At 42.8% G+C, this 16,456-nt stretch overlaps 1 protein-coding gene across 2 annotated transcripts in view; it reads right to left on the bottom strand.

Annotated features, from left to right (window-relative positions):
• Positions 1–16,456, bottom strand: part of Esr1 (estrogen receptor 1) — a 364,976-nt gene that overhangs the window by 284,859 nt on the left and 63,661 nt on the right. Inside the window, exon 1 of one of the 2 annotated variants that reach the window (XM_005390574.2) lies at positions 14,803–15,039. The exons of the other annotated variant lie outside the window; for it this stretch is intronic. The gene's annotated coding sequence lies outside the window, so the exon portion shown is untranslated. Of the gene's footprint in view, positions 1–14,802; positions 15,040–16,456 lie in introns of those variants that run through there. 2 annotated transcript variants of the gene reach the window in all.

Raw genomic sequence — 16,456 nt, forward strand, 5'->3', positions numbered from 1 at the left:
TTAGATGGCACATTCCAAAGTGAAGTCTAAGGCCACTATGCACGATTTAGGGGGAAGAAATGCAAAGTATTTTAAAACTCTTCTCTCACACACATCAAAGATATAAATGGGTCAGGAGTTGGGAAATTAGAGGATTTCAGGAAAAGTTCTCTGCTGTGAGTCCCCCTCCACTCACCTAGCAGAAGCAAGGTGTGCCTGCCCTCACCAGAAGCCCAGGGAAAGGGGCTTGAGAAAATCCCATTCCTGCCAGCTGAGAAGCGCACCCAGGTATGGGAACCATTGTGACGGGGTGCCAGCCCCTTGCCCCCTGACAGATGGAGCCATGGATGGATATGTAGAGCAGATGACAGGCACAGGAAGCCTGGCGACAGCAAGGAGAGCTTTACCACTGAAGCACCTAAGCCCCATTCTGGATGTTCAGAGCATGCAAGTCCAGTTGAAGATGAAATGGGATCCAGAGTTAACACAGAAACTAAAGGGTATAAGAGAAAACTCACAGATGGCTTTGTATGAGAGAGAAGATCAACACTGGGAAATTCTGATTCAAAGGAGTTTCCAGACACGGTGCCCGCCAACGTGCAGACAGCAGCAGATTAACTATGGAAGGAAGACTACTGTCTGTGGTTACCATATTGAAGAAGTCCCCAGATATCTCTGATCAGTTGGCATCCACCTCAAGACTCCTAACAAATGTAAGTAGTCTGTGATCGTGGGACAAACTCTGGGAGGTACGCTGTGCATTTTGGGGTCCTCTAACTGAAGAAGGATACAATCTGCAAGAAATACATCCTGTAGGCCTAGGGGAAATGGAAAGAGAATCCACAAAAAGCAGTTCCATGTCACAAACAAACTCACAGAAGTTTGATGTGTACGCTGGCACACCCACCAAAGTTAGACACACGGATGGCCAAGTGGTGGATGAATTTGACTGGGAAGCCTGTTTAACTGACCTCTTGAGACTTCTCGGCCATAAGCCAACTGCCACCTGGCGGCCAAAGAGAGAACAGTTGTTTCCACCCTGCCAGGTGGAAAGCAACCCAAGCACTAAGCCTGGGGTATGCAGTTAGACCTGGATGGTTTATCTCCAGATGAGTTGTTACTCTCGCCTTGTTTTCCTAAGACATAAATTTCATGAACAGTGAGTATATACTGCATGTTTTGAATTGTAAATGGGACTAAATCTGAAGAAGATTGAACAGGAAGCTATCCTGAAACAAACTTAACTGCTTAGTGGACACCACACCCCCAGACAGATTGACAGTATGCTTTGGCTGGTTTTCCATAAGCATGGAAATTCAGCTGCCATTTATCAGATAGGTTGTCACTTTGTGTATTCAAGTGACCAATGTAGAGTCAACTTTCTTTTCAGGTATCTACTTTATCAAGTAGAGTTCAGTTGTCTCTAATGACTTTTTGAAACTTATTTCCTGGTCTCTTACTAGTATTTCAAAGTAAGGTTTGTTTTCCTCATACAGAGCTGTAAAAGGTCAAAGATGTTAAAATGAACTGTTGAATTAATTAGTTTATATAAGTTGTGCTGTCTTAACTTCATACTTGTTAACAGCCTTAGTTCAGACCTTAACCTGTAGCACTCTGAGAGTAAAGGGAACTGAAGGATTTAGAAAGGACTTTTTGTACAATCTGTTAATTTAGCATGTAAAATTGCTATAAATAATAATGTGTACAGAGTATATTCAGATATTCCATTGTAAACGTCTTAAGACTGTTGAAATTCTGTTGCTTTTATGCAGAAAGATCTTGCAAAAGTTTAAAAACAATTAAAAAGAAAACTCTGCTATGGTTTAGATTTTAAGTGTCCCCCAAACTTTTCATGTGTAGCAGTGGGGCCTGATTGGAGGTGGCAGGTCACAGGGGCATGATTTGGAAGGTACGTTCTTGTCCCAAGTTTCTCCCCATTCTTGCTCTCATTTCCTCTCCCTCTTCCTCTCCTTTTCCCTCCCCCTCTCCTTCCTTTGCCCCTGTTCCTCTCCTTCCTGGCTGACATGAGGTGAGGAGTCTTCCTCCACCATGACGTTCCATCACTCTAATTCTGCCTTAGAGCTAGGTGACCACACAAGAACCAAATCTGCGAGCCAACATATCCTCTCCTTCTTTAGGTTACATGAGTGACTAATACAGAAAATTGGTACCACAGAAGCAGGGCTGTTGCTCTGATTATATTTTACCATGTGGTTCAGAAACATTCGGAACTGGTTTGTGAGAAGAATCTGGAAAGGGTTGGAGATGTTGGCCAGAGAACTTTTAGAATGCTGCAAACTCAGCTTGATGGGTGTTTCTAGTTGGAGCACAGAAGACTAGAATCCTTACTAGGAGTCTAGTTGGGTCTCAAAAGACAGACTCAGGTTTCATTTCAGTAAAAGACTCCTTTGGTAGTTGTACTTGTCTACTTATTTTACACATTGACAAAAATGTGTCTTCATTTTTCTCATATCCTGAAACGTTGTGAGAAATTGCAATTAAAGGCAGTGGACTAATTAATCTGGTGGAGGAAATTCCAAGGCAGCCCACTGTTCAGGCTGTAGATGGGTATTCCTTGTTGCTTTCAGCCTGACTGACAGTGAAAACTGGAACCAAAAATCCCAGAGCTGAATAAGCTGAAAACTTTTGCTGGTAGCCAGAAAGGAAGCACCCATACAAGTGGGGCTAAGGAGAGACTGGTTGCTGAAAAGATTAGCTTTAACACTAAGCCATGTACCTTGCATCAGGACTAAGGAAAGATGGTTTGAAGGCATCTCAAGAATTAGTAAGACTCCATCAATTACAGGCTCAATGGTGCAAAAATTGGACCTTTTTGAGAAAAAAAGCCCCTGGGCCCCCCACTCTAGAAGGGCTGCCTAGGAAATTGGTCCCCTGGGTTCCACGTCATCATGCTCCTCCATGCAGGCACTCAGAGGCCATTTCACCCATGGTCCAGTGAGCCCAGATCCTCGTGCTCAAGCTGGCAGTAGACCTTGGCACCATCTACATGGTATGGATTTTACAGGCACGCAGAGTGCAAGAGTTACAGGATCATGGAAGCTTCCTCCCAGATTTTAAAAGAAGGCCTAGGAGGCCAGGCAGCACACATCCCATGAGAGACATGAAACTGTGAAAATAAAGCTAAAAGTGCAGTAGAGACCCCAGGATGTTGGAGATGCCAGGAACATGGAACATCTGCCCAGGAAGGCCACGGGCAGTGAGCAGAGCCAAAAGAGAAGCCGTGTGGGCTGAAACTGGCAAAGCCATAGCAGTCAGTCTGCCCAAGATTTTTGGAACTCACATCTCACCACAACCTGCCCTTAGTGCTGCACTTGGAGTTACAAGATTTAGTGTTTACCCTGTGGGGCTTAAGTTTTGCTTTGGTCCTATTTCTTCCTATCCCCTTTTGTAATAGGAATGTTTACCCTGTGTCATATGCTGGAAGTGTTTCACCTTATTTTTTAATTATATAGGAGCCCATAGCTAAGAGTCTGCCTTGAGTCTTAAGAGGAGACTTTGGACTTAAGATTTTTCAGCAGTGCTGCAACTGTTAAGACTTTGGTAACTCTTAGGAAATAAATGCATTTTGTATTATGAGATGAATATGAGTTTGGGGGGCTGGGGTGAAACATTATGGTTTAGATCAAAAATGTCCCCCCAAATTCTCATATTCAGAGGTGGGGCCTGGTTGGATGGGACAGGTAAGTGGGTCATTATGTGGAAGGGTGTGTTTTCATCCCTGGCTCTTCCTTTCCCTCTTTCTGCTTCCTGATTTCTGTGAAGTGAGCCACTTCCCTTCACTGTGCCCTTGTATCACACCATTTCTGCCTTGGAGCCAGCCAACCATGCAAAACTGTGAGCCAATATAACCTCTCCTTCCTTAAACTGCATGGGTTGGGTATTTTGTTCCAGTGATGAGAAAATGAACAAGAGTATTAGTCACTTAGCCTCAGAACACTGGGCTAAGGATTGGCAAACATGGTGACCTTAGGGGTTTGACCCATCTGCAAATCTTATAGACAAGGGAACTCTGGTTTGCAATTCTTATCACAAGCAAGAAGTTAGCCATGGCAGGACAGGGCTGCTCCCAAAGTTTAAAGAGGTACAGGATGGAGCTACTGTGGGTAACATTCAAGGAAGAACCAGTGTGGTTGAAATTTGGATCCAACCCAAGAGGGCTGCCTGGAAGGGACAGCTGACCTCAGCAAGAAGTGCACCACAGTTCACAAAGGAGATTGCTAAAGCCCAGGCACAACCAACCACAGGATATGGTGAGGTCTGTGCAGCAGAGCCCACAGGTGCAAGATGCCAGGCCAAGGCAACATACAAAGAGCCCATTAAGGAGCCCCTGAGGGAGGGGTAGTGCCTGGCATCAGTCAGAACCAGAAAACAAGACATCAGCTCACTCTAACATCCCACAGCTTTTGCCTCTCCCCTGACCTATCTAATGCAACACGGTAGGGGTCAGAAATTTCTGCTGGCAAGATTTACAAAGACAAATAAAAATGTGAGGAAAGGAAAAAAGAGGACAGCATCCCCTAATCCCACTGAAGGCAGCAAGCTGTTCTGGATTTTAACTAGGGGAGGGAAGAATTGTGACATTAAAGGAAACACACACTTGATATTTACATTGGATGGATTATACTAATTGGTGACTATTGGGCCTTTATTACTTGACAGTGATCAGGAGTCTTGAGATTTGCTGTACATTTCCTTCATGGAAACAATTGGTCCATGGAAAAAAAATAAAGATATAGTGAATATTCCTTATTCCTTTTTTATATTCTGGATTCCTACACTTATTTTCCTTCAAGAAATTAAGCCCTTATTCACTCTCTTTTCCAATGCCTTCAATAAATACAACAAACGGATCTCACAACTGATAGTTTAGACTAATTAGAGTGAAACTTGCTGAGCCAATAAAGTTAATATATCTTCTATTTCCTTCCAAGAACATACTTAATGCTCACTGGAATAGCGTTTGAATAATCCTTCATATATCAAATTGCAGACTTCTTAAATTAACAAAAGGCGCTCTTAGAGGTTCAGTTTTTAGTCTGTGGAGCACTGAATGTCTCTTTCAGCAACATTGGTGTACATAAATGATTGTTTGTTGTTGTGTTTAAAAACACAAAATTAGGGGAAAATGAGCATGTTCTTCCCCTTAACTACTCCCTAAATCACTTCCAGTGTGGATGAAATAAAGAAAGGGTATATGTAGCTAAGAAAGCGCAGGGCTCCATTAGGTTTCCAGCCCTTAGGTACAGCTTTTCTCCAGCAAAACTCTGTGCCTGGCAGTTCTCCTGGACATGAGTCAGGACCAGCAAGGGAGCCTCTTACTAGAGGGTAGATGGCAGCGGGGGACATGCAGGCCTTGCAGAGAACATCTGATTTTGGAGGTTAGTCCTGACCCTGCTAGAGGGGATATAGCTCTAGTGCCTGCCTGGCAAGTGCGAGGTCCTGAGTTCAATTCCCAGTAGTGACCCTGCTAGATTTAGGAAAAGTCTCAGAGAGCTGACCACTACCAGCCATTTTCCTAGAGCTTTGTGACTGTTATGTTAAATTATGTCACAGTTGAAGGCATTGTGTAGGTCCCAGGGCAATTTCACCAGCATCTTCTACAAATTTGCCAAAGTACAAATTCTGGTAGTCTGGTTCCTTCTCTTCCTTTACAGACTTTCACATCTGAGCTCAAATATGAAATTCCTATGAAGACAAGTCAGGGAACCACAAGATGCTAAGGCTGAGCAGGACTTAAAGATCATGTAGTTTTACCAGGTCTCAATCTCTTCCCATTCCCAAGAAGGGTGAGGCTTACAACATCTTCACATGCTCCTCCATCTATGTCCAAGTTCTCCGCAGTCTCCCCTATGCCAAGATTTTCCTCCCACATAAGAAGAGCTGAGAGTGGAAATGACATGAGAAAAGGAATAATCAACCCCTCCTTCACACACTGTCCACATCCCTCATTTGATACTGAAACAGTTGAATCATACTTCCCAACAAACCTTATTAATTCAGTGTGCCACCAAAATATATTTCAGGATTACCAACTACTACCTCTTCTTTGTACTAATAGGGAAACTGAGGTCCTAATGGACTCAGTGGCTTGCCAGAGTGATAATCCAAAATTATGGCATCACATGAGATTTTTGTTTAGTGTCACCTCCAGGTAAAGTTAGTCCTTACTTGCAGCAGCCCCTTGTCCTTCATCTGTGCTACGGTCATTCAAAGCTTCCTTCTCAAGATTTTGCCTTCCAATCCATACTGCCAGGCCCTCAAAACATGTGAGGAAGGTATCTGGAGGGAAGTGATCACACTGGTGCTACTGAGCCTTCCTAGGATTCATTGCATAATAATGAAAGTATATATTTAGCCAGTGGCTCTCAGTGCAGGTCCCCAGGGCAACCACATCAGTATCATCTAGGGAATTGTACACATGCAAGGTCTAGGTGTTGTGGTTCAGTTTGGAAATGTTCCCTAAATTTCATGTGCTAAAGACTTAATTGCTAGCTAATGGGCTTGGGGAAAGTGATTAGACCATGAGGGCTTTAACTTTGCCAGTGGATTAATCCTTTGATGAGCTTTTAATTTGGGGACATTACTGAGTGATAACAGAAACAGGAGTTGGGGCCGGGCTGAAGGGAGTGGATCGTGGGGACGTGACCCTGTGGACTCGACCCTGTGGACTCTGTCTGTTCCCTGGTACCTTCCTCTGATGCTCTTGTTCTACAGCGCCTCCTGGCGGCCACAGGGAAGCAGCTTCCCTCCACCACTGCTTTCCACCATAACGTTCTGCCTCACCTCAGGACCACAACAATGGAAAGAGCCTACCATGAACTGAACCCCTGAAGTCACTAGCTAAAATAAATCTTTCCTCCTTTTACACTGACTTTCTCAGTAATTTTGTCCTGTGATGGAAAATTGACCAACACACTCGACATGAGTGTTTCCTTCTCTTCTTTCTCTTCTTTCATAACTTTTCTTATTTCAGCTCAAACTTCATCTCTCCTGGCCACTCCAACTGACTTACAATGGTCCTCACCACTCTCTATCCCAGGCATGCCTCTCACAGCCCTGACACCTGTTCTTGCTCATGATGCTTTTTTGTCTTGGTCATTAAGATCGTCAATTAATGTATTAACTTGGTTAGGCTGTAGGATCCAGCTATTTAATCAAGTAGCAGTCTAGGAGTTGCTGGAAGGTATTCTGAAGGGATGGTTAACATCTCCATTGGCTGACTTTAAGTTCACCTCCATTGTGTGGGTGGGCCTCATCTAATCAGTTGAATGCTTTGCTAGCAAAAACAAGTTTCCTGCAAAAGAAACTCTACCTCAACAATGTAACATTAAGTCCTGCCTATTTCCAGCCTGCCAGGCTTTCCCACAAATTTTAAACTTTCCAGCCCCTACCACTGTGGGAACCAATTAATAAATATTATAAAGATGTGAATGAAAGGCAGGGTCTAGGGTAGGGAATACTCATAGAGAAACTTTCCCAAAAGAGAAATTAGTATCTGCAAAAGCTTCTTGGGTGAAAGAATTAACATAATACCAAAGGAGTGGAGCCCAGGGAGGGAGGTTACATGGTCAGAGGGGGCTCCAGGATCATCAGGGAGAGATTCACCCTGACCCCAGGAGCAATGCACTACCAGGGAGATGGGAAGGGAATAGCTGATATACACTACTCCAGCCAGGTGATCAAGGTCAACACTGATAGTCATAAACTACATGGATGCTCTGTATGCTCGATATGATGCAATAAGAGTGGTATTTCACTTCCACAGTCGTCCTCTGGAAGGACTACTATAATTGCATTCTAATCATGAGAAAAATACTAGACAAGTTCCAGATGAGGTACATTCTACAAAACGCCTCCCCAGTGCTCCTCAAAACTGTCGAGATCATCAAGAACAAGGAAAATCTGAGAAGCTGCCACTGCCTATGGAGACAGGACAGAAAAATGTAACATTTTGCATGAGATTCTGGAATTAAAAAGTCATACTAGGTAAAAACTAAGGAAACTGGGATGAAGAATGAGGTTTAGTTAATAACAAGAGCATATCAGTATTAACTGCTGTATACCACAGGAATAATATATGATGCTACTGATAGGAAAAACTGAGTGTGGGGGAGACAGAAAATCTCACTGTCTTCCCAATTTTTCTATAAATCTAAACTGTTGTAAAATGAAAAGTTTCTAGAGCCAGGAATGGTGGTGCATGCTGGTAATCTCAGCAATCAGGAGGCTGAGACAGGAGGACTGCAGTGAGTTCAAAGCCAATACAGGCTACATACTGAGTTCAAGACCAGCTGGAGTACAGGGCAAGACCCTGTCTCAAAGAAACCAATAATAATGATGGTGGTGATAATAAAAATGTGTCTTTAAATAGACATATATTTTATGAAGAGTATAAAATTATTTTCTAAATGGACCTATACATACAGAGATTCTACCACTATTCCCTATTAGACTACTCTGAAATTAACTCATTTTACCTGTTGTCTACATACAGAGCCTCTGAGACTTCTGCAGCTCTGAAAATTCCTTCTGCCTTTCTTGTCCTGCACAAACCAGTGGCACTTAAGGACCTGGTCCCTGGCAATGAAATGCTGACCCTTCTCTAAGCCAGCAAAATAGCTGGCATCTCCCCAAAGGAGAGGAGCCATGGGATTGCTGCTGACCTCTTGGGGCCTTTCTGGAAAGTAGCAGGAGCTGTCCCTTCCTCCAGGCACCCACAGCCTCTATGCAGCGGGGTTCTGTTGGGCAAGTCAACTGGGACCAGATGCCAGCTGCCACTTGCTCCTCTGCCCAGCACCGACAGCTGTACAAGTCCACAGGGTGACATGTAGCTTCCTGCTGCTGATGTATAAAAGTAATGGTGCTGGGTGGTGGGGGGAGTCTCTACTACAATAAAATTACCCAAACAAACCACTGAGTCACAAATCTCTGGATCAAAACATAAGATCAAATTTCAGTGGTTAGGTGTGGAGATTTGGAAAAAGTAAGCACAAGGAGGGGACTGCAGGTATATTTCATGTTGACTTTGGTTTACATTTAACCCTGCGGGGCCTTGTGGGAACCAGGCCATCATTAACGGTCTTAGTTATCCATTCACACATTCGCGTCCTGTGTTTAAATGATTAGCTTTCTGGAGGAGAGGCTTGGGTAGTTGGATTTCCAGAAGGCAGCTGGAATAACAAAGAGTGATGAAATGATGTCTTAGTCCATTCATGCCACTCTAACAGGATGTCACAGACTGGGTTATTTATAGAGAAAAGGAACCTATTTCCTCGCAGTTCTGGAGGCTGGGAAGTCCGAGATGGAAGAGAGAGCATCTCAGGAGCCTTTCTGCAGCCTCATTCCATGGGGAAGGCAAAAAGGCAAAGGAGCAAGGAGCATGAATGACGAACTCCCTATTACAAGCACTGATCCCAGCCATGAGCACAGAAGTCTTCACAGCCCCATCACCTCTTGCGCGTTCCACTCTAAGTACTGCTATAACATAAGATCAGTGAGACAATGATGATCAACTTTCAACATGCATGTTAGAAGGGACACTCAACAACCCACACCTCCACTCATTTCCACGAATACACACTCATGGAGGGAACCATGGAAGTGTGTACCCAAAGTGTACATATATTATACTTTCAAAAGTAAGTATCTTGAAATCTTGAGGAGCTAATCCAATATATACACCAAGGTAACAACGGAAATGTCCACTGAAGCCTCACCGAAAGGTCTTATGTATGTATGTGTATATATATATATACATAATCCCATTATATAGATCCACATATGTATACACATATATATCCCACTATATATGTATGTACGTTTGTGTGTATGTACATAAATTATATGAAATGGATAAAAATCATTATCTATACTATTCAATTCAACAGTATTGGTGTAGAATGTGAATGCTAATGAAATTTTTTTTCTTTAAAAAACATCAGTTTCCTTTAAAACTTCTTGGAAGTAGAATTTTATAAGTGGAAGAATCACTTCAATAACACTAATTCTTGAAAATAATTTATTCTAAAATTAACTCACCATCTTACATAAAGGGAAGAAACTAGATTATCGAAATATATGCAATACTTGTTTCTTTATATTGTACAGCATTTTCTATACTCATATTTCTACATGAGCACTTGTTACTTTCAGAAATAAAAGAACAACTCACAAATTTGTATCTTTTTTAAATATCCCTATTAAGAAAGATAAAGAGAAAGACTGAAGTTCCAACTCCAGTAAGTTGTTGGCTGACTTTAGTCAAGCAAAATCTGAAGCCTTTATTTTTAAACTAGGAGGTCTGAACTCAGTCATCCAAATCCCAAACTTTCCTAATTCCATGACAAGAATACACACGTCTACGCATCACAGCTCCTAAAGAACCTCCTCCCTGTGCACTTATCTTTGACAGTTCGGTGTATTGTTTCCTCAGTACTACTTACTGCTGCATCACACTTTTTTTAAACATAAAAACTGAGTAACAATAGAATTAGTTACCAGCCACTCTTTCCCCCCGCCCCTGGCACCAGCAGTCTTTATTGACTGCAAGGTCAAGTGAAGGGGAATTCAACTCCAAGGCCAGCATCCGCAGACCCACTGCATGCTGCACTCCGTAAGCTACAAACTACCCTTAAGAGCTCTATGGTTCTCACAGAAAAAATTAATTTGGAAAAGATAGCCTATATTAAAATGATATAGCCTTTGTACAATGATTTTTAAACAAATATTTGTCCCTGTTGATCAGAAAGATATTTTATTCTACCCAATGAATAAAAAGTGAGAAGCATTCTGACCTGCCCGGTGTATACAGTTTGAGCGTGCAACAGCTATCAAGTGCTTTTTAAAATAGATGAAGACATAAAGAAGGGAGTGAAAACAGGGGAGAGGATGCCATAGGAGAAAGAACCTTCTGATTGACAGTCAGCATCTCAGGGTCCTGGTCTCAGACTGTTTTTCACTAGCCAGGCCACCATGGATAAACCAGTTCATCTCTTTGCATCTCAGCGTCCCCATCTGCAAAATTAAGGGATTATACAACAAAATAATCTTCAGTGATTCTTCCACTTATAAAATTCTACTTCCAAGAAGTTTTAAAGGAAACTGGTGTTTTTTAAAGAAAAAAATTTCATTAGCATTCACATTCTACACCAAAGATGACCAAACTCTGAACGTTTAAGAGCCACTTATCTTTAATACATCTACCATCTTCTGATTTAAAACCAGGCCAAAAAAACTGAGACAATCTGTAGCCAGACATTTCTACAACTCTGTCATGCAGACCATGCCCAGAAGCACTCTCAGGACTGTGAGGGCAGAACCAGAACCTGGAAGAGCAGTTCTTGTGCCATATTTCGATGCCAAGTGCTCTTCAGGGTAGAGCATTAACCCTCAGTGATATCAAACATAACCTGACCCTCACCTGAATTCTGTCCCTAGAAAACCTGAAAGTCTGGTGGTTCCACCCTGCTCGCACCTTAGGGTCACAACCCAAGGGTTTAAATCATAGGTACGCCCGGGTCCCACTCCACACCAATGATAGCAGAATCTGGGAAGAGTCAGTAAAAGGAATTTTTTTAACTCCTCTGAGTAATTCTAATATGCTGCCAGTTAAAAACCACTGAGTTAAATAACGAGACATACAAAGAAAAGGAAGGAATGAGAACCGTTTTAAAAATAATTAAAAAAAAAAAAAAAGAAAAAAAAAGAATGACAGACTTCACTTAGCAGCATGCAGGTGCCTGGCGTTGTGCTTGCCGGTTTGCGCACGACACAGGAAAATACACACTTAACCACAGGAACTCGCAGGACAGTAAAAATAAAGAGTTTAAGAAAAACGACTGCCTGTCACTTTCTGAGGAAAATGGAAACTTCTTTTAAAAACTGGGTCAGAAACAAGCTGTGTCTTAGGCAGTTAAATGTCAAGACATGGCTTTGGGCTGGGGATGTGGCTCAGTGGTAGAGCCCTTGCCTTGCATGCACAAGGCCCTGGGTTTTGATCCCCAGCACCACCAAAAAAAAAAAAAGGACATGGCTTTGCTGTTTTACACCTATTTTACACATTAGCCACCCACAGCTTCCCCTTGCCTCTGAGTTAATCCTTCTGGTCTACCTCTATGGTGTTTTCTACTCCTCCTGTGAGCACTCACACGTTAACCCCACTCTGTGCAAACTACCTGCTCCCCAGGGTGTCAGCATCCAGCTCACGTGTCCAGGGAAACGCCTGACCAACCCCTTCTGCCCAATTCCACAGCTGCAGTTTTACCAATACCCTTATGTGGGACTGGTAAAAAAGGCAACAAAAACAACAACAAAATCCACAGGCCTTTCTCTGGCTTTTTCATGGACCTAGCTATCACACAAGCCTGGGTGAGCCTTCTTCAGAGCTGCATTTCCTGATCTACCATTTGAGCCTTTTGGACTAATATTATAAAACCTGAATACTGACCTGCTAGCTCAGCCTACCAACTCACCATCCTGTTTCTCCTCCAGCCAAGCCAATCTGTGGTCAGTCTCCTGAACACGTGCATTCCCACATCCGTGTAAGTGAAAACCTGTTGCTATTTCTCCAGTAATTCACAGCATTAGCAACTACTGGTCTATCATTCTCTTCAGTTGCCCAACAAGCCTGCCAGCCCCTGTCTGCTCACAGTCATGGCAGAGAACAGACAGCTTCTGTGTTAGTATCTATCACTATGAAACTGCTGCGGGAATCACTGGTGCTGCCCACAAATACTTCCCACCTGGAGCTGAATTCCTGGGCCTCCTTTTCCTAGCACTTCAGTGCCATGGTCTCTGCTGGTGCCACTTTCCTTGAACCCAGGCTCCATCTCCCCATTCCTCCTTTAGGTGCTCAGGGTGCCCAACCAAAGTTTCTGCTTCCTATGTCAGGTCCCTTCTGACCCAGCAAGTTCAAGTTTCCCTACCAGTTCTGCTTTGCTGTCAAAGTCCTGAACCCTTTTACTTGCAGCCAGTCATTTAAGGTACTCTCATATCCATTCTTATATTTAACTAACTTCTTGATCATAAACCTTGCCATCCAGATCATCAACAATCCAGCATATCTTCTGGCTGGCCCAGACCTCTGCAGGGGTGACTTCTGTTGTCCCATACTTTTCCAACACTGAATCTCTGCATGAGCAGGTCGTGAACATTTTCTGTAAATCATTTTGTTTCTGTTTGGCTATGACCGCCCCCCCAGGACTATTCTAACTTGCTAGCACCCATGCTCCTTGGCTTATGGTGGGGTTACATCTTGATAAGCCCATCAAAGTTGAAAACACATGAAATACATCTGACCACCTAAAGATCCTAGTCAATAGCAAAGGGCACAGGAAGGTGTCAGGTGCTGCTGATGGGAGCTATGCCCACTGATGCTGCCCAGCATTAAGACAGGGGGTTGTACTGTACATTGCTAGCCCAAAAAAGGATCAACCTTCAAAACTCAAAGTGCAGCTTTTACTGAATGCCTATCATCTTGCACCATGGTGAAGTTGAAACATCATAAGTCAGTCACCATCAGAAATTGGAGCATCCGTATCTTTCTGTGGTCTGGGTACACACCCCATGGGATAGATTGTTTTCCCATTTGCTTTTCATCCAGCCCCCTTCTTTTAACTCCCATCACTTCAGTCCTTCCCAGTGATGGAACTGGCTGTCTAGAGAGTAGTCATGTAGTTACATTTGGACGTTCTTCCTTTCCCAAAACAAAGGGATACACTGCGCAAGTCATGGGTGCCAGATCCACCCCAGCCCATTCTTTCTCCAAGATGAGATGAGAGACAAGTCATGTAAAATAATGCTAAAAATGAAGCCATTAGCAAAGCCAGAGAAAAAGTTTCAATAAATGTATAATCATCTAATGGTGACTTTATCTAGTCCCAAGTTGTTTCTGCTTGCCCAATCAGCTAATTCTGTTCATGTGCCAAAAAGATCTAGGAAAACTTTGGTTTCTTTTGGTTTCCCCTGCAAATATTTACCACCATGGATGGAGGACATTTCCTTAAATATAGACCATCTAAACCACTCATCTCTAACCACTGTGAGCATCACAGACTTCTTCAGAGGGAAGTTGGTGGTGAAAAGCAATGACAAATCAACTCTCCTAGTACTTCTGCAAAAACCAAACTAAGAACCCACCACAAACTGCTTACACTTTTAGATACTACAGAAAGATTATGTGCAGGGTCACAACCCATCCATGACTAATTGGTCCCCAGTGACCCTGAAACTGTTACCCATTCTTGGCATGCAGCACCTTGTTTGGGAACAGGAAAGTGCAAACAACACAACCTAACTTCAAACAAGATGTCAAAGTTATTCATTATCACAGACCAACCGTTTGTCCCTCCCTCACCACCAACTGCATTGTTTTCTGTGAGACGTTATATTTCCTAGAATAGCACCATTCAGTATAATCAAAGCATGCATTTGAAAAGTAAAGCAATAAATAAAAAGCTACCATTCTCTATCTCTGCTTGCAAGGAAATTTTACCAGCTAGCAGAACGGATTTTGTCCAAATTCATTGCAAACTGACCATGATCTCCCCCAAAGGCTTCTCTAATTTTCTGACGGCAATATTCCTTGCAATAAACCTGCTTAATCAACTTATTCTGACTCTACAAATAACTTATTAAACACCTACTTTATGCAAAATATCTTGTCCCAATCTGTTTGCTTCTTCTTTTACACACTTTTCTTTTTTCTGTTACCTCGGTGGCGAATATCTTAGGTATGTTTATTTAGTTGAAAGCCATCTGACACCACAGCATTAGTGAAATTCCCAATCCAAAAGTGAAACTCACCCGTCAAAACTGACTGAGACCGAGGAATCATTTTTCCAGCTAGAATCTCCAACAGAACAATCATTTGCCAACAGAAAAACTGAGAGTTTTCTTGAAAATCAGATTCCGTATATCAGTTCTGACCATGACTACAAGTGGGCTCTTCCTCAAGCCAGTGGGAAAAAGACCACAGTTCCAACTTCCACAAAGACTTGTGAGTGAGGAAACAACCCTCGCTGTGCTGCGTCATAGGGTTGCCCTCCAGAAGGCTACCTGACTCCGCCAGTGACCTCCTTTAACTCGTTCAAGGGTGAAAGCCTCCAGTTGCCTCCCAGCAGCTGACTTCAAGCTTAGATTCTGGCAAAGGAACGTATTCTTTATTAATGGGTTTTCAGCTTCTACAAAAACAAGTAAGGGTTGTTCCAGAGCATTAGTGCTGAGAGAGATGAGACAAGAATATGTTAGTTTGCAAGACGACTGTAACAAAGTACCAGATTGGGCACTCTACACATCAGAAGAGTATTGTCTGGCAGTTCTGGGAGCTAGAATCCAAAATCAAGGTGTTCACAGGGTGCTTCCTTCTGAGGGCTGTGCTCAAGAATCTGCCTGTGCCCCTCCTTAACTTTGATAGTTTACTGGCCATCTGTGGCATCGCTTGGCTTACAGAAGCATCATTCAGCTTTCTGCCTTTGTCTTCACTAGACTTTCTCTGAGTGTGCATGCATGTGCATGCATGTGTGCATGTGTGTGTGTGTGTGTGTGTGCATGCGTGTGTGTGTGTGTGTGTGTGTGTGTGTGTGCTCAAATCCCTCCCTCTTTTTAAAGGACACCAACACCAGTCCTGTTGAATTAAGGCCAACCCTAATGACATCACTGCAACTTCATTACTTCCATCAAGACCCTGTCTCCAAGTAAGGGCACATCCTGAAGCACTGAAGTTTAGGACTTCAATAAATCATTTTTTGAGAGAAAACAATTCAATCTATAATGGGAAAACATTTAAGATCTTGGAGAAAAATGAGGTTTAATAATGCAAGAGGCAAGACATTTCAGTCACAAATGACTGAGGATTTTTTTAATGATAGGAAGAGTAAGCCTATTTCTAAAGCTTTACAATTTCTCTGCTTTACCAATACTCAGATTTTATCTGCATAACCCCTCTGTCGAGCAGTCTTTTAGCATTTAGGAGTATGTTAAGGCTGGACATCTGATCAGATTTAAAGTTCAATAGTTGATTTGTTAGTCTGGATTTTCCAGTCAACAGAACTCAGTTTTGAACAGCTCCCTAGCATGTGGGATTTCATGCACACTTTTGTCTCTCTGGCCCCACTGTACTCAAAGTTTCCCCCAAAGCCTCTGTCATAAATTTTCCTAAAAGTAGATCATGTTTTTGACTTTGATGATGATGTCAGGAAGTGGTTGAATCTGCCATATATTTTGCCAAATATTTTGCCTTAAAAATTCAAATAAAGGAATCTGAGACTACTCCCCCTGTCTCCTTCCCCACCTCCCGCAGCATACCTAGAGCCACACAAAATGCAGTCCACCCTCTCATAACATGATGCAAGAGTTACTATAAAAGTTGTTGGCAACAACCTTTTCTTTATTATTTTCTGGCACATTTGAGAGCAGTCAGAGATTCAGGCTGGTGCACATGCTGGAAGGGTCACCCTTT

This window comes from Chinchilla lanigera, unplaced genomic scaffold (assembly GCF_000276665.1).
Source record: "Chinchilla lanigera isolate Chin_1 unplaced genomic scaffold, ChiLan1.0 scaffold00038, whole genome shotgun sequence".
In the NCBI taxonomy this organism is placed as follows: Eukaryota; Metazoa; Chordata; class Mammalia; order Rodentia; family Chinchillidae; genus Chinchilla; species Chinchilla lanigera.